We start from the raw sequence: 25,500 nt of genomic DNA, 5'->3' as shown, positions 1-25,500 counted from the left end.
AGTGGACTTGATGGAGCTGGTACCAGATCTGAAAGGTTTCCCCAGAGAAGATAGAAGCCACGTCTCACATGCCATTTGACTAGAACAGGTCACAGGGCCACATGGAGAAGTGCAATCCTATCAGGTGCTCCAGAGGAGCAGGAAGAGAGATTAGGCAACTAGCTCTAATGTCATTTATGTTCCAGACCTTTCTTCTCATGGAAATCAATAGGCAGAAAAAGGCACTTAAGAGGCATGCATCTTATGGGGCCAAACTAATATCCTCTCTCTGTGATGGTTTTGCTATCCCCCATTTTTTTCCATGAACAAGAAAGCCAGGCCTTCATATGGCCATGGAGAGTACAGCGACCATGGTTATATAAGGCCTTTCCTTTTCTTCAAATACTATTCAGTACTTGAGTACGTATTTTAAAGGAACCTTCCTGGACTGTTGGTTGTTCTCTGTTGCTGTCTTGGGCAAGTGGTGAACCTGAAGTCAGAATACCATAGTTAAACAGCAAAGGACTTTTCTTTTATTTGGTAAGAGAAGATGAAAACAGTTGGAAGAGAAAACTGGTAGTACATGGAGATCACCAGAGAGCCCTCAATCCCACAGTGTGGGGTTTCCTTCCTTCGGAGTTGGGAGGTGAAAATAAGGGCTGGGTATCCAAGAAGTAATACTGCCTGCTTATCGGGTGTCCCTGGTATCTAAAATGTGTATCAAGCCAAGTGTGCTCAGCCAGGAGGATCACAAGTTCAAGGCCAGCCTGCCCTTCAGCTTTGTCTCAAAACAATTTAAAAACACACGAATAAATGCATACATAAATACATAAAATGGATCAATAGGCAGGAACTTAAGGATAACTTTGAAATTTTAACTTTTTAATTCACTGACCTAGGAATTTTAATATAAGTGAATGTACTAATAATTGTCATCAAGTAGTGTCATTTAATGTCAGTGTGCATATTTGTATTTCTCCTTTCCATCATATTGGGTCTTTCTTTTCAATACTATTTTAATATGTCAGACTCATGAGAAAAGACATGGACTAAAGGATCCACAAGAAGGCTCATTGAATGAAGATCATGCCACCAAGGCTTACAATGATCTGAGTTCAAACCCTGGAACCCAAATGGTAGAAGGAGAGAACTGACTCTTATAACTTGTCCTCTGAACCGCAAACAGGTGCTGTGGCATGCCCACACCCTACCCTACCAACCCAAAAGAAGGAAACTAAATGCAAATGAATGATTTAACAGCAACAAAAAAAGTGGCCTGAATATACAAATGCTATATCCATGTTAAGAAATGAAGGGATGGTGTCATTCCATGATGTTCAGGAGAAGCTCCCGATGGAGGGGGTGTGGCGTCCTCCTCTGATGCATGAGTGGACACACTAAGGACAGAAGAGCCTGTGCTGTGTGGGACAGTGCCATGCTCTAAAAGCTGTGGTTCTCAGCCTGCGGGTTACCTAAGACCATCCTGCCTATCAGATATTCACATTATGATCCGTAAGAGTAGTAAAGTTACAGTTACAGAGTAGCAATAAAAATAGTGTTATGGTTGGGAGTCACCACAACATGAGGAACAACATTAAAGGGTTGCAGCATTAGGGAGGTGGAGAACCCCTGCTGTAAAGGCAAACAGCAAACAAAAAGAGCGGGCTTTTCATTTCGGATCAAATCGATTAAGATGTGATGAGACCGCCTCAGTTACACCAAGCCTTACACAGACACAGAGCTGATAAGAGTGCAATAGGGCTCTCTCCTGAGCGCAAACTGTAGACTTGTAAGCAGAGCATATGACTCCGTCAATGATTTGCCTAAAGAGACCTGAGTTATCTAGTTTAGTTAAGAAAGTTGTAACTTCTCTGTTCTGAGCTCCATTGCCTAGGAACTGATAAACAGATTCTGCTTAGACTCTAGGACCAGCCCTGCCTTCTTGCTGCTCAGGGCGTGGGAGTGGGGGTGGGGGGGTATGGGGGTGGGGTGGGGGTGGTGTATTTTCCAGTTTCTTCTGAGAGCTTGCTTCATACACTAAGTGGTTCCGCCCCCCCCACAGTCTTACTTGTGACTACCTAGAACCTGCTGACCACATCCCATTCCTCAAAACCGCCCTCTTCTCCTACACCCAACACCCAGATCTTCCAGTGCTACACTGAGCAGCCCGTCTCCAAAAGGAAGGAAACAAGAAGTGTTTCTGATTTCAGGGGTTGGGAGGTGTACTTAGAAATGCTATTTACATAGAGTATACTGGGTAAACACACACACACACACACACACACACACACACACACACACACACGACACTGGAGCACCTTGTGGCCCAAATGAAAGAGAAACGGGTCTAGTATCTAGGAACCAGAGGGTGTTGATTCTTAAGGGCTGCATGCCTGAGAGATGGAAGTCCTATTCTCTGTTCCCGCTTCCCAGAGTTGAGGGAGGCTAGAAGCAGAGACCAATAGCCTGACCTCTCAGTAATCAGGACTTTGGACCTAGTAAGCCCCACCCACTGGGGGGGGTTCTACCACTTAAGGATGGGAGCCCTCAGAGAACAAATGGAAGGCCTCTGAGACAGGACAGAAGTTCTAATTGGTTTATATGTACAGAGAATTCACTGTGATCTACTGCCACCACAGCAGGGTAAACAGGAAACTCCTAGAAGAGGCTCTGTCTCATGGTGGGTTTTCCATAGTGTTTGGGTCTTTTTTGATCAATTATATGTAGCACTGTTTTGGGTCACTTACAGAAAACAACGTGGCCACTGTTCCAAGAAAGTATTTTGTCTCTGAAGGCCCTGGTCTAATCTTTTAATGGGTTTACTTGAGGGAGGGAGTTTAAAGTTAGCAGACTGAGCTAAAGTCACTTATGTGGGGGCTTAGAGAACTCATTTTTGTCTCCACTCCTCCCTGTCCCAGACTTCCAATGGGACCCATCACTGCAGTTTCTCATCTGGAAAACTCTATTCTTTTTGTTTTTGTGTATTCTGTTTATATCCGAAGATAGAGTTTCTGTGTAGCTTTAGAGCCAGTCCTGGAACTTGCTCTGTAGACCAGACTGGCTTCAAACTCACACAGATCTGCCTGTCTCTGTCTCCTGAGTGCTGGGATGAAGGCAAGGGCCACCACACCTGGCTTCTTATACAATCCAGGACCATCTACCCTATCCACAATGAGCTGGGCCCTCCCCTATCAATAATCAATCAAGAAAATTTCCCATAAGTTTGCCTACAGGCCAGATTGATTGGAAGCATTTTCCCAATTGAGGTTCCCTCTTCCCAAATGACTGTATCTCTTGACAACCAACTATGTAACCAGTGCAGGCCCCATCTCCACATACATTCATTACACAAGCCTCTGGAGACTGTTTCTAGCAGAACAACTTCCAGGTGACACATTCAAGCCTAACACGTGTCTTAGGTGTTAGCCTGATGTCACCTTAGAGAAACTGACTCTGACCATCTTCTGCTATTTTCTGGCATAAATGTGACCTATTCATTTTCCTTCGGCACATCACATTTCTACATGTTTGATTTGTTTATTTGTTTACCTCTCTTGGTCACTGTAGCCACAGGAGAATGCATGCTCCAAGAACACAGCTGACTGGAAGCTGACTGCATTCACATCTACAACAGTGGCTGGCCACAGCAACTCTCCACCAAATGAATGAAGTGAGGGGGTTTTGTTTCACACCCACAAATGACACAGTTATATATACACTAAATAGGCCCCTGGGGACCACTGGATATGTTAATTTTTCCGAGATCCTGGGTTTATGCTTCCCCTGCTTTACTGAAACAAGGATGGACCAGACCTGTATTTCGTATATGGTTGATGGGGGATGTTTCTCTTATTGGTTGATGAATAAAACACTTGATTAGCCAGTAGCCAGGCAGGAAGTATACATGGGACTACCAGAGGATGAGAATTCAGGGGAGAGGTTGCAGAGAGAAGCCACCAGAGAGACGCTATGTAGCTACAGGGAAAATAGGACACCGGGCATTCTCTGGTAAGATAAGGCCATGTAGAAATTAATAGATTCATAGTTATGGGTTAATAATTAAGAGAGAGCTAGCCAGTAAGAAGCCTAAGTGGACCAAACAGTTTGTAATTAATATATAGCATCTGTGTATTTATTTGTGACTGAAGGGTGGTGGGACTAGGCAGAAGAGAAACTCTGTCAACATATGGTACATTCATAATCAGAGAGAGTATTCAGTCATAAACCAGTCTAAACTGAGCTGACTGCAGTTCTAACTGAAACTTCATTCTCCCCCAGGAAAGAGGAAAACTGCTCAGACTCATTCATAATCAAACACACACACTACTAGGACAGTTAACAAACATGCCATCTTTTACCTTGCTAGGACAGCTTGTCTTCATTTACCTTCCAGATGGGCAAATGAGCAAGTACTTTATTCTTTTTTCTTTTTTTTTTTGAGACAGGTTTTCCCAGTAGCTGTGGAGCCAGCCCTGGAACTCACTCTGTGCTCTGTAGACCGAGCTAGCCTCAAACTAATAGATCTGCCTGCCTCCGTCTCCCAGGTGCTAGGATTAAAGGTGTGCACCACCACTGTCCAGCAAGTATTTTACTTTTTAAGATAAAATTCATTTGGTTAGGTTGAAGTGAAATGAATGCACTGGCTAGATTGAGGTGAGATCAATACACTGTTGTACATCACTAGTGTAAACCTCAGTTTAGGGGCTGGAGAGGTGGCTCAGTGGTTAAGAGCACTGACTGTCCTTCCAGAGGACCCAGGTTCAGTTCCCAGTACCCATAGGGTGGATTATGACTGTGATTGCAGTTCAGGGGCTCTACACCCTCTTCTGATTTCTGAGGGCTCCTATGTGTGTGTGTGTAGTATACAGCACTTAAAGACACATGCATTCAAATAAGGCATACCACATAATCATTTAAAAGTTTAAAATCCCTCAAATTAGAAAATATCTGCTAGAAAAACAACATAGAAAGCTTCATTAAAATAATATACACAGTCTACCTGAATGCCTAAAAGCAATCAAGTACATAATTGGAAATATATGTATACATGCCTACACAAAATAGTGGTAGAATAGTATATACATATAGTTTTATGTTTAAAAAGATTATTCTATTTATTTATTTGTTTTTAATTACAAGGGAAAAGTTCCATGTGATGATATTATGTGGAGAAAAACAGTCAATTAAAAGCACACACTATGTCCCAATTTCTTAGAATAAGTATACATGTGAATGTATGGAAAAGTCCATAAAGTTGGTGTTGGAGAGATAGCTCAGCAGTAAAGAGCACTTGCTGCTCTTACAGAGGAACTGGGTTTGGTTCTTAGCATCTATAATAAGGCTCACAACCATCTGTAACTCTGGTTCCAATACAGCCAAATGCCTTCTTCCGGAAATGTGCACATACATACACTCATACTTGCAGTCTCTCTCTCACACACATAAAATACAATTTAAAAAAATCTTAAAACTAGAGAAGCCCATAGAGCAATATAAAAAATGTTAATAGCAACCACATCTGAGTAGATGGTAAGTTTTTATTTTCCTATTAAATGCAATAGACAATGTAATGTTCTGTGTCTTGTAGTCAGAAAAAAGCTTAATGAAAGAGATGACTTGGGAGACGGTTCAGTGGTTGAAAGCACTTGCTGTCTGTCGTTGGAGAGGTCCCAGGTTTGATTAGAGCACCCAGGGGATCCAGTGCCCTCATCTGGACTCTGCAGGCACCAGACGGACATGCTTACCGAGCACAAACGTCCCTGCAGGCAAAACACTTTTACCCATAAAATAAAAGTTCAATGAAGAAGAAATGGGCATAAACAATAAACAGCTATATGCAATGCATTCATATTCATTAAAAGGCTTTACAAATAAAAAACCTAAGCTGGACCAAAGTAGGAAATCCACAGCTCCAGCTTTAAGTTTGCATCAGTAATTCCCTGACGATATCACAGAGAGCCCAAGGTAAGTCAGGATGAATGCTAATTTCTGACCAGCAACTGGGAGTCCCTTCTCTAGAAAACTCTATTAAAAGACTGTAAAATACACCAGGAGGAACTAGGGTGATATTTTAGACTGTTGGATCAATGTGTTTAAAGCCAGGCACACTGAAACTCTACACCAGTGGTTCTCAACACTCCTAAAGCTTTGATCCTTTAACACAGTTCCTCATGTTGTGGTGACCCCCAGCAATAATTATATTCGTTGCTACTTCAAATCTCTAATTTTGCTACTGTTGTGAATTGTAATGTAAATGTCTGTGTTTTCCCATGGTCTTAGGAAACCCCCGTGAAAGGGTCTTTGACCCCCCAAAAAGTTCACGACCCACAGGTTGAGAGCTGCTCTTCTAGTCTAGCCCCTAGACTTTGCCTTTAAAATGACTCAAGCTGGTGACACTCAGCCAATCTCCTGCACTCACATCAGAAAACAAGCTGTAGAGTGCTTGTCAGAACCCAGGCACCCCCTGCCACCACCTCCCTCTGTTTTCCTAACAGGAAGTTTTAGGCGTGTAGCAGGTGCCTTTAATCCCAGCCCACAGGAGACAGGCAGAGGCAGTTTGATCTCTGAATTCCAAGCCAGTGTGATTTATCTACATAGTGAATTCCAGGCCATCATGGTTTACATAGTGAATTCCAGGCCAGTGTGGTCTACATAGTGAGTGTTAGCATTCAGACACACCTGGCCCACCCCTTGGAGACCTGACAGAGTGCATCACCCCTGTGCACATGCTCATTAGGCAGGCTGTACCCTGGCCTGCTGTGTGGTCTCTGTGCACATGCGCTGTGCCCCTCCCTTAAAGGGGCGGTGCCCTGCCTGCTTTCTTCTTCCTCTTCCTCACCCATCTCTCTCTCTAGGCATCTGCCTCTCTGCTTTCCTTCCTTCTTTCTTTCTTTTCTTCCTTCTTTTTTTCCTTTCTTCTCTTTCTTTCTCTCTCTCCCTCTTTCTACGAGGCTGCTTCCAAAGATGAGTTGGGTTCAAAATCCTCTGGTCTTTCCATTGTCACAGCTACTTCCACCAGCAGTCGCTTGCATCATTACTCAGGTTTCACTGCATGTGCCCTGGCTGTTGTACTCCCCCAGAGTTAAGGAAATAAGGCAGCCATGTCACCACCATCCCCCCCCATTCTCACAAAGACAGCCCCACCCTTGGGAGCTTCCAATTGACCTATTCATAGTTTCCAGATGCTATTTCCCTTTCATGTTGATAAGAGATAGGTTCATAACATCAATCATGTATGTATATAAAATGCCCAGAGGGCAGACCCACCCACTTGCAGGTGCCTGGAGTCAGTCTAAATCCTGGAACAGCAGTGGAGGCTCCCTGTTCTTCACTGGTGGCCCAGGAGCAGCTGCTGGAAGATGAGTTCCCAGATGGCAGTACTTGAAGTTCCTGGTGACCCTGCGTCAGGGCTGTGGCCTGCTCCTGGCCCTGTGCGCACTGTGTCTTGGAGTGACTCACATCTGTTACCTGTATGGTTATGACCTGAAGTGCCTGTCCTGGCAGGTGCATGTCCCCCAGCTGCTTCATGATGCCACCAGCTCATAGCCCTCCCAGGAGCTCCAGCTTACACCTCCTTCCAGCATCTCCTCCCATCCCCACCAGGATCTGACTCCTCGAGCAACCTGACTTTGGTCCAATCATTGCCTGCTTGTCCGGAGGAGTCCCCGATGCTTGTTGGCTCCATGCTGATTGACTTTAACATACAGTTGGACCTGGAGCTTTTGACAAGGCAGAACCAGAAGATAAAGATGGGCGTCTGACACACCCCCAAGGACCTCGGTCTCTCCTTACAAGCTGGTTATCATCATCCCATCCCATAACAGAAAGGAGCATCTCAAATACTGGCTGTACTATTTATACCCAGTTTTGCAGCACCAGCAGCTTGACTGGTGTCTATGTCATCAACCAGGCTGGAGACATTGTGTTCAATCTCACTAAGTGCCTCAGTGTAGGCTTTTGGGAGATTTTAAAGGAATATGACTACCAAATGTGTTCAGTGATGTGGACCTCATTTCCAGGGATGACTACAATTCTTGGAGTTACAGGTGCTTCTCCCAGCTGTAGCATACTTCTGTGGCGATGGACAAGTTTGGGTTCAGCCTGCCTTATCAGCATTATTTTGGAGGCATCTATGGAGATGCAATTTTCTTTGGCGCGGAGACTTACTATTAATTATGAATGTTGTCCCACTAGCTCTTTTAATTTAACCTGTTTCTTTTCTTCTACCTTTTGCCTTGGGGCTTTTTAACCTTTCGTTCATTCTATATGTCCTACTTTTCTGTTTCCTCCATGTCTGTCTGTCTGGCCCCTGGCTCCTCCCTGTCATCTCCTTTTCTTTCTCCTCCAACCTAAATTCTTCCTCCTACTTACTCTCCCTGCCTGGAAGTTCTGCCTATATCTCCTCTTTTGCTATTGGCCATTCAACTTTTTATTAGACTGATCAGGTGCCTTTGGCAGGCAAGGTAAAACAGCAACACATTTTTACATAATTAAATGTAACACATCTTTGCATAGGTAAACAAATATTCTGCAACATGTCTCTGCTCTCAGGACACAGCAATTTGCCAACATCAGCAGATTCCCTAATAACTATTGGGGCTGGGGAGCAGAAGATAATGGCATTTTTAACAGCTTAGTTTATAGAGGCATGTTCATATCTTGTCCAAGTACTGTGATCAGCAGGTGTCATAGGATCTGACACAAAATCGACCATAGAAACAAACCCTAATCAGAGATGTCCAATAGGATCGCACACACAACTCAGATGGCACACTTTGATTTTGTTTGTTTGTTTGTTTGTTTGTTTTTTCGAGACAGGGTTTCTCTGTATTGCTTTGGAGCCTGCCCTGGAACTAGCTCTTGTAGACCCGGCTGGCACTTGTCTCTGCCTCCCGATTACTAGGACCAAAGGTGTGTGCCACCACTGCCTGGCTTACTTTGATGGTTTTAATTCACCAGGTGTTGAATAAACAAAAAGTATCTACTGTATTCAAAAATCACAGTGGACACTGAGCAAACAAAATTGAAAAATGACTTGGAACCTCTGCTGTTAATGCCTCTTGTTCTGTAAGCTCCCTCGTCATGCAGACCCCTTTGCAGAAGGCCTGGATGAGCAGAGAGCTTTGCACACAACTTGGCTCAGGATTGGATGTTTGACAGTGTAAAAACAGTCACCTTTTTTGGGCTTCTTGGACAAGCCCACAGTGTTACCCAATGTGTTGACCATGGTGAAGGCTGAAGCTGCTAAATTGAGAAATAGGTAAGAATTCCATTGTAACGGGTGATGCCATATCTCTGCATGACAAGTTGGAGAATGCTGTTGGATTCCAACTGGTAGGATTTTTAAAAACAATTTTTGTTTTAACAGAAACCTCCGAATTTCAAGCTGTCTCATATTCTGTCCTTATTTCATTACTATGCAACTATAATCATTAGTGTATGTGTGAGAGAGTGTGAGTGTGAAAGTGTGTGTGAGAGTGTGAATGTGTGTGTGTGAGTTTGTGAGTGTTTGTGTTCTTTTAGCAGAAGGCTTTAAAAGCTTCAGCCTGGAGTAGAGGGAGGGGAAACTGTAATCAGGGTATATTTTGTGAGAAAATAATCTGTTTTCAACAAAAGGAAAAAAAATGTTTTTAAAGTTTATAGCATTTCTTGTTGTTTGTTTGTTTTTTGTTTTTCAAGACAACATTTCTCTGTATAGCTCTGTCTGTCCTGGAACTCACTCTGTAGACCAGGCTGGTCTCGAACTCACAGAGATCCTCCTGTCTATACCTCTCAAGTGCTGGAATTAAAGATGTATGCCACCACAGCCTAGCAAGTTTGTAGTGTTTAAAGAACAAATTGAGTTTTAATTATGTTATAGTTTGCCTTTGTGTTGATCCACTGCTTAGTGCTATATAATAATTTATTTTTCTGGCCATGATCTATCAACTTGAATTTCCTTTGTATTTCACTGTGGTATTTTAAATATGGGTAGATAACTGGGGATTTCTTAGGGGAAAAATGAACATAAGCTGTGTCAGCTACAAAGAAGTTTCTGATAGGTCAGGTTTTATGAGAAGCAAAATCCCCTTCTGGTCCTTGATGAGGGCAAGAATACTTCTGGTGAGAATTCTCCCCAGCAGACTCTGGGGTAGGACGTAGGGACAGAATCCCCACCCTCCCTCACTTCCACGGGTGGGCAGGGTGGAAGCACTCTGGGCTTCCTGGAACTGACTCCTAGGGGCCCTAGGCTATGGGGTAGAAATCACACAATCAGATTGTTCACCACCCTTCAGTGGCTCCATGGCTGAAGGAAGGCCCTGTTCTGTCAGCACCACCCTCCCGGCAAGACAGACCTGGACCACAATCTCCCCTCCCCTCCCCTCTCTCCTGCCCTCCAGGCCTCTCCAGCCCTGCCCTGCTTTACTCCCTCCTTCCTCCCCTCTCCCTTTTCAAACCTCACTCTGCTCTCTAATACCTGCAGAACCCACACCCCGTTTCTCCTGAGGATTCTGGTGTCCCCACTCCTCAGGCTATTCCCCCACAGGTCCTGTCATTCACAAATTCACCTCTGAGTAGCCTGGGGGTGGGGAATGGAATAGCCAGAGGTGCATAAACCATGAAACCCCAGGGGACCTATAGTCTGGGCTGAGGTCCTGATATTCAGCTATCTAATCCCAGAGCTCTGTCCTTCGCTTGTGGCAGCCCAGACCCCAACCACTGTCCTGTGCTGTGAATGCCAGCCCCAAGTACAGGACTATGCTAATGTGCTGATGGCCGGCCTTGATCCAATCTGGGTTTTGTTTTGTTTGTTGTTGTTGTTTTTCAGGTTAGAAACTATCTGTCTGGTCAAAGGGTGATGGCACACACCTTTAGTCCCAGCACTCAGGAGGCAGAAGCAGGTGGATCTCTGAGTTCAAGGCCAGCCTGGTCTACAGAGTGAGTTTCAGGATGGGCAGAGCTGCTACACAGAGAAACCCTGTCTTGAAATTCCAAATCAAAAAGAAGAAAAGAAAGAAACTATCTTAAAGCTGCCCAACTATGTAAAGTATACATTTCTGTCAGTGCTCATGCCTTCAGGTCACTAAAACAGACTGGCTGCAGTGAGAGGGCTTTGGGGAATGCAGAAGTCTGTCTTTCTGTCTCTAGATCTTGATTTTTCTTTTCAAGGAAAGGAGACAGATGAGACACCCTGTCTGATGTAACCTTTACTCCTAAAACCAGATTCTGTCTGTCTCTTGTTCCCGTTAGATCGCCTTCATATTAAGCTTTGGCTTGTATCATGGTTTAATAAGGACCAGGAGAAACAAATAGGCCGAATAAATGTTTATTCAGGGAGAAATAACTTACAACATAGACAGATGAATACCAGCAGGTTCCTGCTCCCAAGGATGCCTCTGGATGCTCTCCTGTCCGCATGCTGCAAGTAAGAGAGCGCTCCCAGGCTCCTCCTCAGACCTGGTTCCCCCAGGTTACTTCTGCCCCTGTCTCCACCCCCCAATGGGCATGGTCAGTGCCACCTATGCGGATAAAGTGAATATCTCACTACAGGCTTGTTTCAGAATCAAGGGAAATTGTGTTGCCTATCATCCCTTCCATTTTGTTAATCTCCTAGAGATCTCAGATCATCCTCTGACCCCAAGCTCAAGGCAACACAAAGACATATTGGGCCTGGGCGGGAGGTGTTGTGGTCAGTGACCTCACTGGGTATTCAAGGACAGAAGGTTCAGTCACCCTGGAGTTATTAATGTGATAGCATATCCTGTGACTTCTTCTGCCTGTCACTTTGTGGATGACCTATGTGGAAGAGCCTTTGGGAAAGGTCAGAGTCACAGGAGTGTGCTGTGATCGTTTTAGCAAGGGAGGGGGTTGGGTGGGACTGGAGGACATATGGGACTGTATCTGACATTGATATTCAGAGCACACAATTGTATTTTTGCTTTTGAAATGTAATAATAAAATGTGAAGAAATGAACCTACCTTTGTTTAAAAAAATACTAATAAAAACATTTATCTGCATTGAGCACGTACTGTTTTTTGTTTGTTTGTTGTTTTTTGTCACATGAGCACACAGCCTGTGTGTTGTGTCGGACATGTTAAGTTAACCAGAGATGATTGAAGGTATGTGGGAGGGCTGGAGGCTGTGCTGTAATAAATACCGCACCATTTCAGAAAAGGGGCTAGAACATGATGGATTTTGGTATCAGGCCCTGTGGACTTCAAGGGAATGTCTATTTAGAATATACCTAAGTCAGACTCTGTTAGTGACCTTTTCTTTCCTGTCTATTTTTCAAATATTTATGTCTTTGACTATTGTGCTGCTGCCCTGTATCCCTGGCCAATGTCCAGAACCTTCTAGCCCACTCTGATCCACCCATTGCTTCTTCCTCAGATGCATTCTCTCTACAGATGTATTCATTTGGACTCGCTGCTGCTGTTTTGTATTATTTTTCATTTATTTATTTACTTATTTACTATGTTGTGGGGGCACATGCCATGGCATATCATATGTGGGAGCCAGAAGACAGCTTTCAGGAGTTGGTTCTCTCCTTCTGTTGTGTGGGTCTCAGGGATTGAACTTGGGTCTTTGAGCTTGGCAGCGGCTTGGCAGCAAGACCCTTTACCCTCTGGGCCATCTCACCAGCCCTTGTTTCTTCTTTTTATTCCCAAAAGATGTGTGAATGGACTTCCAGTTTCAGCTTGGCTAAAGAAAAAATTCAACACACTTGTCAATGATGGCAAGGCAGGTTTTATTGGGGTGTGTGTGTGTGTGTCATGGAAATGGCTGTGAGGAAAAGAGAGAGAGAGAATGGGAGAGAGAGAATGGGCTCAACCCCACCTTCCAGGTGAAGGGAACTTATTTCCCATATTCATGTGTTAATGTTACATGGCTAGTTAGGGTTAGATGAGGTTCTAAGAGCTGGGCAGAAAAGAGGCCTAGGCTAGCACGCTTTCTCTGTATTATTATGTGATGTCTTCAGCTTTGTTAGGATGTAACCAGAAGGCTGCACCAGATTCCAGCACCATTCCCCTGAGCTTCCCAGGGTGTGTGTGTGTGTGTGTGTGTGTGTGTGTGATCTCCTGGCCTCAGCTTTGTAGTTATAACAGAAGGCAAAGATACCATCTGCTCATGCTTCATGTCTGTCTCTCCTGTTCATCCCTCTCCACTGCGTGGACAAGCCTGATTCTTTAGCTTTAAGACAACGCCTGACTGCTCTAACCCTTTATACCTGGTGTTACCTTTCAGTCTGGCACCACACCACGATAATTCATTCTTTGCACTGTTGCCAGAAGACAGCCTGCCTCAAATGTGAAGCAGGCTGTTTCTGTTGGGTTTCTCTGCCGAGAGGGAAACTTCAGGAATGGTGGCGGAAGGCACAGACACCCATCCAGGCAGAACACTCATATGAACAAATCTTTAAAAAGAATTTTTAGTAAATCCCAGCCATGAGATGATACATTAGGTCATCTAGTATCATTCTAGGCATTTCATATCACAAAATCTGAGGTTTGTACCAATTTTTTTTTTTTTTTTTTTTAGAAACACTCAAGTTTAGAAACACTCCAGAAAGCCAACATGCCTGGTAAAGTTACTTATTTCACGGGAAAGGTGGGTTAAATACCTCATACCAGCAAAGTGTGTAGGGAGAGGTGAGAAGTGAAGGGTCTTAATAAATATCAGGAATTCCCAAAGCTATTATCTGTGATTATAAAAGGAAGAAAGGATAACTTCAATGCTCAGGGACTGGGTATGTTAAGGAGTCCAGGCCTGTCTTAACTCATACCCACACTGGTTTCATGGGGATCGGCTTCCAAAAAGGTGTTGTTCACTAAGCAGTGAATGTAAGAAAAAGAACTGAGTGACTCTTTCCTATGACCTCTCTTTCAAATTCAGCTACTGACTGTATAATTAACACTTCTACCAAGCCATTGTGCATGGGGAAACTGGACCCGGAATCACTGCAGGTATTTATTGTGGGTTATTACCAGGGGTGACTCAGGGTTCAGCTACTAAAATGACCCTCCCTGTTCTCCCTGTGATAATCCTCATGGGTAAAGGAAGTTGATGAGGCAGATTATTTGAATGCCAGCCTCTGTACAACTCTTGCAGTTCCAGAAAGACACCCATCTCTGTTCCTCCTCTTTAATTTCCCACCGGTTTAAACAAGATTTTATTTTTAACTTTGTGCCTATGTGGCGGTGGGGAGGGGTGCGCACACATGAGTGCAGGGACCTGTGGAGGTCAAAAGAGGACACTGGATCCTTTGGAGCTGAACTTCCAGGTGCTGGGTGCTGGGACCTAACTTGGTCATCTAGGAGAGCAGTGTGCCACTCTGAGCCTGAGCCAACTGTCTCTCCCTTCCCACCACATGTTGCTTCTGTATTCTTCTTCCCCAAGCTCTAGAAAAAATGTGTGTGTGTGTGTGTGTGTGTGTGTGTGTTAGTTTAGTTAGGTTTATATTGCTATGAAGAGACACCATGACCACAGACAGCAACTCCTATAAAGAAAACATGTAGTTGAGGGTGGCTCACTTACAGTTTCAGAAGTATTATCATCATGAAGGGGAGCATGGTGGTGTGCAGGCAGACATGGTGCTGGAGTTGACAGTGCTACACCCTACAGGAAGTCAACTGAAGTCACACTGAGGGAAGCTTGAGCAAAAGACACCTCAAAGCCCACCCCCACAGTGACACGCTTCCCCCTACAAGGCCACACCTCCTAATAGTGCCACCCCCTTTGGGAACCATTTTCTTTCAAACCACCAGTGTTTCTGTGTGTGTGTTTGTGTGTGAGAGAACACATGTGTGTATATGAACATTCATGTGGAGGCCAGAAGACAACCTCAGGTGCTTTCCTCAGGAATGCTTGACTACCTGCTTTGAGTTAAGGTCTCTCATTGGTCTAGAGCTCACTATTAGGCTAGACTGCCTGGCCAGTAAGTCCCAGGGAGCCATCTGCCTTCACCTTCTCAGTGCTGGGATTACAGGTGCCCCCCTCCCCTGCCCCGCCCCGCCAACCACCATGTGTATGTTCTGGGAATCAGATGAAGACCCTCATGCTTCCTGGGGAAATGCTTTACTGGCTGAATCACTCTCTCAGTCCTTCCTCAAGCTTTTGGGTGTGTGTTCTTGCCCTTCAATAGTCAAAATTTAGAACTTGACCCCATCACACCCCCTGAAACAAACAAACAGAAAACAAACCCACAACTAGCTGATTATTCCCATGGAGTTAAACTTGTCACCAGATTGAAGGCCTGACAGTAGCTTGTGACATGTGGCACTTCCTCCTAAAATATAACATAGACCCTAGAAAACACCGCCAGAGGAGTGTTCTGTTTTGCACTAACCACACACTAGAAACACGTGCTTATCTTACTCTAGAAACTTCCGCCTTGGCAGAGAAGAATGGGATGGTTATTGTTAATTAACCAAAAGAACAGCCAGGCTGTGGTGGTGCACACCTTTAATACAAGCACACAGGAGGCAGATCTCTGTGAGTTTGAGGCCAGACAGGTCTACAGAGCGAGTTCTAGGACATCCAGAGCTACACAGAGAAACCCTGTCTTAAAAAAACCAACAAAAACAAAACACAAAAAAACCCAAAGAAACAATTAGAAAAATTTGCCAACAAACTGCACAGCCTGGAAACCTGGGAGGAAGCTTTGACAGACAGGTTCCTTCCTCTGTCCCCACTTACTCACACCATGTACACATTTGCTTTCGCCTCGAAGCTCTCACTTTGTTTGTAGAGTCAGGCCTTCACCTCTAATCCTGGGGGTCTGGTTGTTAGTGGTCTAAGCCAACCTTTCTCTCCTTTAGGTTATTTAGCAATGGGTGGGTGCGGTAATTCTTGCTGAGCATGTGTGCGGAGATGTATGCCTGGATGCTCTACACTAAAAAGAGATGAGTAGAGCACACTTTCTGTTTATAGATGCTGGAAGTCATGTGACTATAGACTAAGGAATGTTTATAACCATCTTATGATGGGGGGTGGGAGGGGCCATGGATAAGGGAGGGGAAAAGAAGACAAGGAGGGAGATAGGAAAAATTCAGGTTCCAAGATGACTGGGCCACAGCAGGACATGCTTTTCTTTGTGCATTTTTTTTTTTTTGATTTGTAAACGTATCAGAAACAACTGGTTTACAGCTTATACTTGATAAGCTTTTCTAGAAGTTTGTGTAGGTGTGTTTCTGCTGGCTCTTGTTTCCACTATCTTTATTTTTTTTCCCCAAGACAGAGTTTCTCTGTAGCTTTGGAGCCTGTCCTGGAACTTGTTCTATAGACCAGGCTGAACTCAAACTCACAGAGATCTGGCCTGCCTCTGCCTCCCGAGTGCTGGAACAAGGCATATGCCACCAACACATGGCTCTACTATCTTTCTATCAAGATGCCATTGATGCATTATATTATGCAAGAGATGTTGCCATGGAAAATGATGTCTGGGTGCCCTGGGGTGGAGGTGCTTCCTTCTGTCACACCCTGTGGGCCCTGCTCACCATAGACAGCTTCAAGCTGATACCTGGTTCAAGGCTCCAGAAGGCAACCTGCCCTGCAACTCTCCTCCAGCCAGGGAGTGTGGCAGGGGTCAGTGTTTGTGCAGCAGCTTTTCTGCTTCCTCTCTTAAAAACATATTTTATGTGTATGACTATTTGCCTACACGTATGTCTGTGCACCACACAATGCAATACTTGCAGAGGCCAGAAGAGGGCGCCACATCCCCTGCAACTGGAGTTACAGATGGTCGTAAGCTGTCATTTGGGTGCTGGGAACTAAACTGAGGTTCTGCAAGAACAGCCATTACTCTTAACCAGTGAGCCACTTCTCCAGCCACGACCCCTCTGCTTTATAATTTTAATTTCTATGCAATTGATCCCAGAGCCTCCTGTATGCTAGGCAAGCGTTCTACCAGTGAGCTATATTCCCCAGCCCCTACAGTAGTAATGCTTTTTACATTGTGTCCAGCCATGTTCTGTTCTCATGAAGAAGAAGGGATGGTGTGAGACAGGGCATGCCTTCCTGCTCAGTCCCGGACACAGGCTTACTACCCCTTCCCACCAGCCAGTTGTGAGCCTTTTCCCATCCCACCTACTGTAAGACACTTGCCTCAGTTTTTAATGATACCTCTGCATAGTAGCTGGTAACGGGCGATGGCACGGACAACACACGCACAGTTCACCCATTCCTTCCTAACCGACAACCGCTTTATTGGGCCTTAGCCCATGAATAGCTCCCGAGCCCTACTCCGTGGGAGGTAGACTTGAAGGTTGTTCTCCCCTGTGCCCTTGACCGCTTCTGCAAATGGGTCTGTTTTGTAACTAATATACAGCCCTGTTCTCTGTGGATGGAACCTCTGGCTCCTCCCGTTATACACTGGTCCCAAGGATGCCCAGATAACATGATGGGATTAAAGGACCCGAAGAAGAGTGAGAGGAGGGAGAAAGGAAGGTGCGGGTCTGCATGTCGGGGTGGAGTTACCGGCGCTGAAGTTTCTAGAAATCCCCTGCAATAAATTGAACAGGGACACATGGAGAATTGCATGTTTATTAATGGGGAGAAAAAAAAGGGCCTGGAGTTGTGCCTGTGGCCCAGACGGAAAAGGGGAGAACAGGTGAGGTCTTCAGTGACTTTTATGGGTCATTAACAGGGTAACCCTTCTCCGGAGCCGATGTAACACACAGGCTTTTCCAGGCATGCTCCCTTGGCTGAAGGAAGTCAGGTTGCTGAATAGCAACCCACTAGGGTTTGAACCACTCCATCCGCTCAGAAGTCTCCAGAAATGGAAACTCAAGATTCTAGAAGGCCCCTCCCTCACTTTAGAGAGAAGAAAACTGTGTGGTGAGGAGAATTTGCTGAACAGCAGAGAGCAGAGATTTTCCCCGGGGTGGGTGGATGGGGGGGGTGGAGGGGTGAAGGGTGGGGGACTGGGGGGTGGGGGACTGCCTGCAAACTGAACAGAGCTCCAGAGTTTTGGCTTCCATGAGTCCCCAGTCTTCCCCATGCTGTCGTCTATGACAGGTTACTCTCAGGAATTTCTTCTTGGGCTGTTCCAGTGCTGGGGTAAGGACTCTGTTTTGTCCTTCACAAAGGGAAGCTTCCTGATTGCTTTCTGGAGTGGCTTGTGCAATGCAGCCTTGTGCAATGTGATCCCGTGGGCTTTCCTCACAGTGCAGAGTCACAGTTTGTGGGTAAGAATGCCAAGTCTGCACCCTGTAAACAGGCCACAGAATGCTAGCTCTTATTGCAGGACTTTCCCTGGGGTGATGCCTATTTGCCGAAGATGCGTACCAACAGCAAACCAAAGTGCAACCTCGTTAAAGTCCACCTTGATGGACCCAGTGAGTTCACGGAGGTTTCTAAGAGACAGCCTGAATGAAGGGTTATTTACAGAAGTGTGGGTGACCCCCCCATACAGCTGTGCAACCACAAAGGCCTGTCCCAGACAGTCTTCAACCTCCTGTGTAATCTGACATCTCCCCTAGATCACTTACAGATGAGGTTGTCCTGGCCCTTCCTTTCTCCACCTCCAGTGAATGCCTGTTATCTCCTTGGCCATCACCATAGACCTGAATAGCACTGTAATATTCTACTGTAGTTGCTATGGCTACTGGGGGCAAAGTCCTTGATGGCAACTTGTTATGGAAAAAGAGAAATACAGCAGGCCTTTTATTAAAGTTGTACTTATGTCCATTGCAGTGTGGCAACTGTGAAGGTGGCATTAGCCAATTAAGGTGATTTGGAGCTACCAGTGGGGGACCACCATTCTGAGTCCAGGTTGCCTCTATTTAGAAGAAGGTTTGTTTTCACCCCCATACCAAGGCTTCAGTGGAACCATCTGTAGGGTTCATTCAGAAAACTTTTTTTTGGGGTGGGGGGGAGTGGTCTATTTTTGTGGTTTTGGTTTTAGTGTTTTCATCCTAGCTGTCCTGGAATTCACTCTGTCCACCAGGCTGGCTTTGAACTCACAGAGATCCACCTACCTCTGGCTCCGAGGCCTGAGATTAAAGGTGTGTACCACCACCATCTGTCCAGGACCTTTATGAAGGTCATTTTTATAGAGATTTTAAAGACTTGAGATGATTTCGCACTGTCTTTATCTTCCTCATACACCTCCCAACTCTCCCCTGCTCTCACGGGGTCCCGAGCCTGGAAGAGCCTGTGTGTGACTGAGCAGCCTCAGCCATGGCTGCTCTACTCTCATCCAGGCCTATCTATGAAATCAATGTCTCCGTTAAGGGAGGTGCTTCACCCCAAACAATCACTTCCCCAAGGGTGACTCATTCATACACTGGCCCTGGCTGCACAGCTGGACACTCTACAGGCAGGCTGTTGGGAGCTGCAAGTCTGAGGCCAGGGTGTCAGCAGAACAGGTCTCAGGAGGCGTCCCTCCCAGCAAGCCTTCTTCTCACTGCATCCTCACATAGCCCTTCCTCACAACCTCTCCCCAGCCCCCTGCTGGCTCTCTTCCCTCATACAATGGTCAGGTTGGAACTGAACCCATCCCTACTGCTTCAGTTGACCTAAATCGCTTCCCTCAAGGTCCGGTCTCCACACAGCCATGTTCTCACATCCTCAGGACCTGAGGAACGAGGAGGCTCAGCTTAGTGTGTAATGGGATGGAAAGCCGCAAAAGCATCCCACTCATCCCCCCCATTCTCCCCCCCCCAAGGCCCTAGACCAGGGCAACTTTAAAAGGCTAGCCCACTCCAGAGCTCCCAGTTTTGATACTATTCCTCCTTCTGCCTTCCCTTTCTCTCAGGTATGCCCAGTGGCACCTTCCAGTAACTTCCTGAAACCCAGGCCCACCTCAAGAGTTGGCTTCCTCTAGCCTGCAAGAAACCAGGTCCGAGGTGCATATACCTCCATTTTGTTCATTCTCTCCTGGGGAAGGAACACTGGTAGCATATCCAGAAACCAATGTCTCCCAACACTGTTCCTTCAAAATGAGCCGCCTCTGGAAGTGAGGCCAGCATTGAGCTGGGCAAGGTAGCACAGCCTGTAATCCCGAACTCAGCAGGCTGAGGCAGGAGGATGGTCGGTTCAAGGCTGGGTTTGGCTGCACAGCAAGACATGGTCTCAGAAAAACCAAACAAAATAAAACAAAAACCCAGGGTGACCAGAGGGTGAGGAAGACAGAGGGTGAGGCTTAGCTTAGCGCCTCAGATTCCACAGAAACAAGAGTTACAGGCCACATACTTGCTTCTCTTGTTCTTGGGCTGAACCGAACTCCCTTTCCAAGTCTTGCACTTTTCTCTTCACATATCAGAACCCAGGGCCATCTGAGAATGAAAATTGTGTGGACTGGGAATTAAAAAAAAATAGAAAAATCTCTTATTCTGAAGTTCCCACAGAGCAGATAAAGAGGTGAGTTGAATCTGGACTGTTGTAATCATTACAGGAGGATGTGGCCTCAGGGAGGATGCTGAACACCCTGGAAGAGATCTGAGGAGGTGGCTTTGCTTCCAGAGTAAAATCTTGATCCCATGACCAAAGGCGACCCCAGCCCTGGGAGCCTTTTCACATCTCTATATAGAGTCTCCGTTGGCCTACCTTGTGTTCTGGCAGAGAGATATTCCCCTTGGAGAAGACAAGTCAGAGAGAGGCTGTAGCTAAGGCCTTGCCAGGCCCCCTCACCCATCCTGAAGTAGATAGGTCAGGAAGTGATTGTGGATTGCAGACGGGATTTTAGCTCATTGGGAACAGCTATGGAGTGTGCACGAAGAATATAATTGTCACATTCATGCAGAAAAAGTCACCCCTTTCTCAGTTGTTGTCCCTGTTAGCAGTGGGCTATTGTTCCCAGGTCCTATAGCCTCAACAAAAAAGTATATTTATGTCTGTCCTGTTTCCTCTAGGAGTCCCATATACGCCCTATAGGGAAAAAAAAATTCTGCTGAGCCAAACATGTGACTGAGGTAAGGGCACAGGAAGTGCTCAAAGATTCAGAAGAAAACTTCCTGAAAATCAGACTGGAGGAAAGAAAGCCTGGAGGCTTAGCTGGTGAATCTGTCTCCGGACCTCTGACGGCCCCTAGTGGAGTGTGTGTCACCCCTCCACTGGGGAGTGTCATCCTCAGTAAATGTTAAAGGAGGTTAAGTCATGGACAGTTGGTAGGAGATTTTGTAGAGGTCATAGGGAGCCTGGGTATGACTTTGGGTCAGTTGTGAAGCCAGAACGCTTCAGACTTTCACTGGGTACCATCACAACCTTCTCTCTGTTTGGTCAGGTGTCAAGGCTCTGGAGCATGGGAAGTTTCTAGAAGATTTTCGGGGGGAGGGGCAGAGTAGAGCTAGAATGTCCGAATCAACTTGAAACCTAGCTCTCTCTCTCTCTCTCTCTCTCTCTCTCTCTCTCTCTCTCTCTCTCTCACACACACACACACACACACACACACACACACACACAGGAGAGCACACATATGTATGTGGTCCAGAAAGGGGCTTCAGATCCCTGGGATCTGGAGTTACAGGGCATTGTAAACTGATGAACTTGGGTGTTGGGAATAACACTTGGCTCCTCTGCAAGAACAGCAGGCGCTTTCAACCACTCCATCATCTCATTGTGAGATTTAAAGTAAGCCATAATGCATTGCTGCTGTAGCCTATTTTGTCTAAGGATAAACATGTATTCATAACAGCATGAGGAAACTAGTAATAAATTTGAAGTGACCAATGTCTTAAGTTACTAATTTCTTTTGCTAATTTTCTAACTTTTATTTTATGCACATTGGGGTTTTGCCTGCATGCATGCCTGTGTGAGGGTGTCAGGTCCCCTGGAACTGGAGTCACAGTCAATGAGCCATCATGTGGGTTCTGGGTATTGAACCCGGATCCTTTGGAGGAGTGAGCAGCCAGTGCTTTTGAGTTCTAAGCCATCTCTCCAGCCCTGATCTTGGGCTCTTTAAAAGCTGTCCTGGAATATGGATCACTGACATGTCAGCTACTAGATTCGGATCTGCCCTGTGCATCACTTGGCCAACCATGCTGATTTCTCAGTCTGTATGAGTCCTAGCTCCCTCAAGATAATTTAGACCCAGATTTTTCCATCTCCTCCCTGAAAAACAAAGACACATGGTTAGCAATTTATTCTTTGTGTGACATCCTTTCCATTTGATTTTAAAATAACCGTTTTCAGTGGTGTTGAATACATACGACACTGTTTACCTTTTGATGTTTCTTCAAGACAAGGCCCCATATAGGCTGATTTTGAATTCAGATTAGAGTTGTGGATGGCCTTGAATTCATGGCCCTCCTAGCTCACCTCCTCAGTGTTGGGATCACAGGTGTGCACCAGCTACAGTTTGCCATGCTCACCTCTTCTAAGTATGTAGTTCACTGCTATTAACTAGTTCCTAGGGCTGTACGGCCATCACTACCACCCGTCTCCAAAGCACTTCATCTTATGAATATCTGTACCACTAAACAACCACTCCCCGTTCCCTCTATTCCCTGCCCAGGCACCCACCATTCTACTCTGCTGTAAATGAAGGTCCTGTACCCATTGGCAGTGATTTGTCTTTTGTGAAAGCCTTATTTCAAACAGAATGATGTTGTCACATCTCATCCATTTGTCACCTCCTTTTCAAGGCAGTGTCATATTCCACTGCACATACACACTATATGCAATAATCCATCAATAGATACTTGGGGTGCTTTTGCCTCTTAGTTATGATGAACATGAATAAGCAAATCTCTCTTTAAGATCTTGCTTTCTGACACGTTCAGTGTATATCCAGAATGGGAGTTCCTGGGTCACAACATTAGAAGGATTGCACTGTTTTATATTCCCATCAGCAATGTGCAAGGGTCTGAGATTTCTGCACACCAACACTTACTTTCTACTTTTTGAAAATATGAGAAGCTGACTAAATTTCAACATTTCTGGACTTGTTCTGAAGATCTGAGGAACATTTTGGAATGTTTGTAAGAGTCAGACTCTTAGCCGGGCATTGGTGGCGCTCGCCTTTAATCCCAGCACTCAGGAGGCAGGTAGGTCTCTGTGAGTTTGAGACCAGCCTGAGCTACAAGAGCTAGTTCCAGGACAGGCTTCAAAGCAATACAGAGAAACCCCTGTCTCAAAAAACAAAAAACAAACACAAACAAACAAACAAACAAAAAAGAGTCAGACTCTTAACCCCACCTCAGACTAAGTGGGACTAAAGAGGCTGGGGTATAGCCTTTTGACAAGCGTAGATATGTGCAGATACCTGTAACCATGGGAAGGCCTCTTGCAGCTAGGATTATGGCAGCCACAGGATGACATGAGAGAGAGAGAGAGAGAGAGAGAGAGAGAGAGAGAGAGAGAGAGAGAGAGAGAGAGAGAGGCAACAGGAGACTCCGAGCCACACTCTCAAGGACTATCCCATTTTGAGACACAATGGCGAACACATCTTTCCAGCCACAGACCTGTAAAAATTCAAGTCAAGATCTGGAAACGAGACATTTTTAACTAAGGAAATGCTCTTCAAAACTTAGATTTTCACCAGCGACCCTCCAGCAAAATGCCCTATTATCAGCTTCCTACAGACCTCTTGAGAGCCATCCTCAGGCATTATTACGGAAGCAATCCTCCCCAGGGCCACTTCCCTGGCTGTGCCGCTGTCCATGAAGGGTGAGTCATGTCTTTTGTCCTGTGCCTGGAATTTGGGGATGTTTATGAAAAGTTGTTGTAAATAGTAGTCATAATTCTTCTCTTCACAGATTTTTTTTATTTGAGAAATGAGTACCTCATCACGTACAAACGTCACATCACTTCCGGCCCCATTGTCTCCTGGGAATAGTCTCTCTACTGATTCACCAGAACAGTGTGCCATAGACACCCTCTGGAGAACATGGTTTTGGGTAGCCACCAAGTGTGGAAATGTCCATCAATCTCATCCATGTCCTCTCTTACCAGCTTAGAATCATGGCAGAGGCTCCCACAGTAAGGGGAAGCTCACAAATCCATTTAATAGAAACTTCCTGTGCTGCGAATGAAGACCCAATGAACAGAGTTGACCTATGTGTTTTTAATGCTAGGGTTTTCAGTGTCTTGTGTTGTTGTTTGGGACAGGGTCTCACTGTGTAGCCCTGGCTGACCCAGAACTCTCTGTGGTAGACCAGACTGGCCTCAAACTCATAGAGACAGTCTTGCTTCTGCCTCCCAAGTGTTAGGATTAAAGGCATGCCCCGGCCTGCTTTCTTTTTATCAAAGGCAACAAAACAGATTTTAAAATAATAATTTACCTTTTGAAATTATAATAAAATTACATTGTTTCCCCTTCTCTCCTTCTCTTTCCTCTCTTTAAGCCTTCCCAGGCAACTCCTGTGCTCTCTCAAATTCGTGATCTTTTTTCTTTAATTTTGTGTGTGTGTGTGTATGTATATATATTCATGTATTATGTATTATGTATGTATGTATATATGTGTATGTATTGTGTATGTACTGCCCCAGCTGGTCCCATAAACAACACAGCTCCTGCACCTAAGGCTCAGGGATCACTACAGAAGAGGGGAGGAAAGGTTATAAGAACCAGAGGAGCAGGAAGTTTGCTGTAACATGGTGTCTCCTAGAAATACCAGATAAAGCAGATGCCATGTGTCATGTGGCTCAGGGGCCCTTGCAATGGAGTCTTGCAGCCAGAGAGAAGAGGTGTGCTCAACTCCTTTCTGGTTTGGCTAGATGAAGAAGGAAGTTGTCGTGGGATTTGCAATGGGATAACAAAGTGCCATCTCGTATTGATAAGGATCAAAGCCCACTTATGCAGACTCTTCTCAGGGACCTTGTGACTCCAGGAACTCCAGAAACTGTACCTCTCATGGGCATCAGACGTCCTTCCCTGGTTAGTTGATTGTTCAGGATTGAACCTGGGGCCTCATGCTTCCTAAGACCAAGCTGGACAATCAGCTGCTCCCACAGCCTCTTCCCCAGAGTAATCCCCTTCCTGAAGGGAACTGACACTGGTATTTCTGCTTTTGTCTTCTTGCACACCAGGCTGCCATATTTTGGCATGGCATGTCTTGAGCTCATCACGGCCAGCTACACCTTTGGAAGGAGAATCCAAATGCTAGAAGCAAACGCTACTGATAGAAGAATATTTTCAGTGTGAGCTTGACTGAATACAACAGCTGTTCACTTGAATTCCCAAAACAAGTATCAGTAACTGATGCATGCATCATGAGGACATTCGCCAGAGGACAATCAAACCTTATTTTCAAATGGCAGCCATTAACGTGACGCTTCTGAACTTGGTTTGGTTTTTGAGACAGGATCTCACAGTGCAGCCTAGGCTGGCCTGGAATTCGGTATACTGCCATGTGTGAGGCCAGAGGTTTAGTCTCCAGGACCACAGTTAAACCCCAAACAGGAAGTCAGCATTTAAAAGTGACTTTTTAAAAAATGTGTACTTTTAGTAGTTTAGGCACACACTGCAATGTTTTTCTAAGAAAGTATAAACATCGGTTACTTTGTAAAGATTTGAGGCAGGTGAGCTGGTCACTGGGTATTGGCTAGGGTGGGGGTGTGGCCGGGGACTTTTACTGGTTAGCAAGATGGGAGGAAAAGCA

At 45.4% G+C, this 25,500-nt stretch overlaps 1 pseudogene; it reads left to right on the top strand.

Annotated features, from left to right (window-relative positions):
- Positions 1-332: 332 nt before the first annotated feature.
- Positions 333-25,500, top strand: part of LOC127237067 (beta-1,4-galactosyltransferase 1-like) — a 59,657-nt pseudogene continuing 34,489 nt past the window's right edge.

Source organism: Phodopus roborovskii, unplaced genomic scaffold (genome assembly GCF_943737965.1).
Source record: "Phodopus roborovskii unplaced genomic scaffold, PHOROB, whole genome shotgun sequence".
NCBI lineage: Eukaryota > Metazoa > Chordata > Mammalia > Rodentia > Cricetidae > Phodopus > Phodopus roborovskii.
This window is presented reverse-complemented; position numbering and strand designations above follow the sequence as displayed.